At 41.1% G+C, this 4522-nt stretch overlaps 1 pseudogene across 1 annotated transcript; it reads right to left on the reverse strand.

Annotated features, from left to right (window-relative positions):
• Positions 1–250: 250 nt before the first annotated feature.
• On the reverse strand, positions 251–2145 carry LOC144514667 (butyrophilin subfamily 1 member A1-like; annotated as a pseudogene). The gene is made up of 2 exons (XR_013501507.1): positions 1730–2145; positions 251–704 (listed from the first exon to the last, which is right to left on the reverse strand). The product of XR_013501507.1 is annotated as a butyrophilin subfamily 1 member A1-like (transcript).
• Between the last annotated feature and the right edge of the window lie 2377 nt (positions 2146–4522).

Here is a 4522-nt window from a genome sequence, read left to right on the forward strand (position 1 = left end):
CCAGGAGAGGAGTTTCTATTCTCAGAACCTGAAGATAAAAAAAAAAAAAACATATGAGTCAGTGTTGAGCAGTCTTCATGCTCTCTGATGTTTGAAACAGCAGAAAACACACTGAGAGACTAACTCACCTGCAGACGCACATTTTTCAAATGTCAATTATCGAGTCATTTTGTTGTTACTTGAGGAAAGCGTTTTGAAAGTAAGAAGTACTTTAAGTTGAAGGTAACTTTTCTTACAATACTTTTACAGGAGTAAAATATTCCCTAAATGTTGAGATCTGAACTGATTCTCTCTGTCTGACTCATCATGGGAGACTCTAGAGGAGCTGCAGCTACAACCTGATACTCAGAAAAACTCACAGAGAGAGAATACCTCACCTGGAACCTGCAGACGGACGGTTCTGATGAGTCTGATTTGGTCAGTATCACCAGTTTTAACTCGACACTCGTATGTTCCAACGTCGATGCTTCTCACATTCTTCAGAATTAAAGACACGTCTCTGTCCTTCAGATCTCTGTCCACCAGCTCCACCCTGTCCTTAAAGGATGGATGCTGGAGTTCTGAATCCAAGCGTCCATCTCTGTATAAGAGGACGTTATCTGGCTCCAGGTCAACTCTGGTCCACTCTACAGCTCTGATGGAGGAATCAGCAGCCTGACACGGCAGAATGACATCATCTCCAGGGTTCACTACCACAGGTAGGTCTGAAAAACAATAATAAACTACTATTAATAATAAAAAGTCAGGTTATTTCAACAGTTCTCTACAGGTGTGTCCCTGCAGAGATATCACAGGACTTTATTCGCACAAGGTCAACAGTTGTTGTTGAGACACATGAAGCTGATCAACTTCTAATCAATAGTTCAAGTCTTAGCATCTCCTTAGATTAGAACAGCTGATCTGATCTCTTCCTCCGTCAGCGTATCTAAAACAGAACAACAGACTCCAGGTGTCCTGCTATAGGAAATGTGTTGCTGCTCTCATAGATATAAAACTGTTATATATATGTGTGTGTGTGTGTGTGTGTGTGTGTGTGTGTGTGACTGCAGCACCACGGTGGTTTAAAACATCTGTTTCCTATTGTTTAAATCCACCAATCACAACACAGCTCATCACAGGCAAGCCGTTTTAACATCTAGTAGTTATACTGGATATATATATATTGCAGATATCCGTATTTCTATTCTTCTTAGTCAAAAAGAACATATCGTCATTCTTCCTTTTGTTATTCATGACTTTCAATTTCAGATTCCACAAATTATTTGTAGATTTCTGTTTCTCCTTAACAACAACAACAACAACAACAACAACCTTACTCATCTGTATATTTGTGTACATTATACTGTATGTTTATATAAGGGTGTTTACATTTTTTTAATGATTACTATTATTATTATAACTAATTCTACTTATTCTACTAATTGTATTTCTTATAATACTTTCTGTATATTTTCATCTTATGTCTATTTAATGTGTATTTGTGTTATTCTGATGTGTTTACATTTCTTTTGACCTACTGTTTTGTTGTTACTTGAGGAAAGTGTATTGAAAGTAAGAAGTACTTTAAGTTGAAGGTAACTTTTCTTACAGTACTTTTACAGGAGTAAAATATTCCCTAAATGTTGAGATCTGAACTGATTCTCTCTGTCTGACTCATCATGGGAGACTCTAGAGGAGCTGCAGCTACAACCTGATACACAGAAAAACTCACAGAGAGAGAATACCTCACCTTGAACCTGCAGACGGACGGTTCTGATGAGTCTGATTGGGTCAGAGTAGGTGTCTCTCTTTTTTCCGTCTTGAATCACTGGTTTTAACTCGACACTCGTATGTCCCGTTGTCGATGCTTCTCACATTCTTCAGAGTTAAAGACACGTCTCCGCCCTTCAGATCTTTGTGCACCAGCTCCACCCTGTCCTTAAAGGATGGATGCTGCTTGTATGGCTTCAAGTGTCCATCACTGTATAAGAGGACGGTATCTGGCTTCAGGTCAGGTCTGGTCCACTTTACAACGCTGATGGAGGAATCATCAGCCTGACATGGCAGAATGACATCATCTCCAGGGTGCACTGGTACCACAATCAGGTCTGAAAAACAATAATAAACTGCTATTATTGATAAAAAAGTCATGTTATTTCAACAGTTATCTACAGGTGTGTCCCTGCACATTACGCTTTTACATTTCTAACTTAGTGTCCACCCACAATCGTAACATTAAAAACAGGCAATTTCTGAGATAACAGCAGAAACATGTTTCTTCTTTTATCAGGGACCAGCATAACCAGCCTATGTTCAGTACCAAATGTCCCTCTTATAACCAGCCTCTGTTCAGTACCAAATGTCCCTGTTATAACCAGCCTCTGTTCAGTACCAAATGCCCCTCGTTATAACCAGCCTCTGTTCAGTACCAAATGTCACTGTTATAACCAGCCTCTGTTCAGTACCAAATGTCCCTGTTAGAGTGAAGTGAAGCACGTTTCAGCATGTCTCTCCTCTGTTTTCATTAGTCAGAGCATGTGAATGCAGCGCCCACTGTTCATCACTATAATGCACTGTAACTCTGAGGTAACTATGGTTACCCAGTGATGTCCAGTAGTCCCCAGTGAGAGCAACACGTAAAGTTGTCGCTTTTGCGGTCCTCTCCTTTTCATACAACTGGTGTAATCTTCTTGTGATGGTGCGTCTTGAGGTAATCTCATACCTGCCGTCATTTGTTGTGATTCTCAGATTCTCTCATGTTTCTCAGACCGACGTCCTCCACATCACTAACGGGCCTGCAGTCTGTAGCTAGCCACTCCGCTATGGCATCTGTTAGCTTCTCTTGCCTTTGTTTATCTATACTTCTCCCACACGCTGCATCTAACGGAGTCTGCCGACGCGCCACTGTTGCACTTTGCAGTAGTTACAAATAACGTTGGTTCTGTCGACTGCGCCGTCTGGAAGAACTTTAAAATGAAAATGGCCATGCAAACGTTCTGAACCCTTCTCCATGTTTGTTTGTTTGTGTGTGTATGTATGTGTGTGTGTGTATATATATATATATATATATATATATATATATATATATATATATATATATATATATATATATATATATATATATATATATATATATATATATATATGGGCTCGAGCTTCGAGACTCGTCAACAACCTGTTTTCATGCAACTATTGATTTTTAAATCTAAATGTATTTCTATTTTCTTATATTGGCACATACACATTTGGGAAACGTATGACGAGCTGCATGTCCCCTGTCCTTTGCCATAATGTGCAACATAACGCACACGTTATGCCTTATGTGCGCGCACTCACATATAAAAAAAATGCATTGTTGATGGCGACACCAAGTCCTCCGCACGGATCCATCTCCCCAGGAACAAACGCTGTGTCGAGGGGGTAAACTCATGTGATGCGTAATTGATCCCGTGGATGATTTGTAGGCTATCAAGTGAACAAGGTGTACCCGGTCCACCAAACACTGGGCCGTCTTGACCGTCTTAATTCGGCACATATTTCTGTTGCTGTAGTCCTATTTACTATTTCATTATTTCATCCACGCGTGGCGCAGCGGATCACCTGCCGTGGAGACGCTGGCCTCACTAACCTCTCCTCCTCTGAGTCGGGTCTCCCTCACGCTGGACTCAGTTTCACTGAGCTTACTAACACTTAGAAAATAAATAAATGGCATTACATCAGTGAGTTCATACTGCTTATTGTGCGTAATGTGGACTGACCCTGAGATGCATGTTGTTCTGTAACTGGTGTGGCGCTGCCACTATTCTCTTGATTTCCAATTCAACCTTAGACATTTTTTTGAGTGAAAGATGTTACATTTAGCATATATCACCACAGGTAACAAGCTAACCATCGCTAAGTGTGTAATCCTGGGAACAGGCAACATTAGGGTAACTTTATAGTTGTATCCATATGATGTGACAGCTTTAGGTTAATATTTCACCAGGTCAGAGGGCTAGAGGGACGTGTTAGACCCCATAAAGTTATCCTACAACTGATTTTGATACTGGACTGTCTGGATGGTAGCTACAGGACATGCTATGATACTGGATTGTCTGGATGGAGCTACAGGACATGCTATGATACTGGACTGTCTGGATGGACCTACAGGACATGCTATGATACTGGACTGTCTGGATAGTAGCTACAGGACATGCTATGATACTGGACTGTCTGGATAGTAGCTACAGGACATGCTATGATACTGGACTGTCTGGATAGTAGCTACAGGACATGCTATGATACTGGACTGTCTGGATAGTAGCTACAGGACATGCTATGATACTGGACTGTCTGGATAGTAGCTACAGGACATGCTATGATACTGGACTGTCTGGATGGAGCTACAGGACATGCTATGATACTGGACTGTCTGGATAGTAGCTACAGGACATGCTATGATACTGGACTGTCTGGATGGAGCTACAGGACATGCTATGATACTGGACTGTCTGGATAGTAGCTACAGGACATGCTATGATACTGGACTGTCTGGATGGTAGCT

The sequence above is a fragment of the Sander vitreus genome, unplaced genomic scaffold (assembly GCF_031162955.1).
Source record: "Sander vitreus isolate 19-12246 unplaced genomic scaffold, sanVit1 ctg659_0, whole genome shotgun sequence".
In the NCBI taxonomy this organism is placed as follows: domain Eukaryota; kingdom Metazoa; phylum Chordata; class Actinopteri; order Perciformes; family Percidae; genus Sander; species Sander vitreus.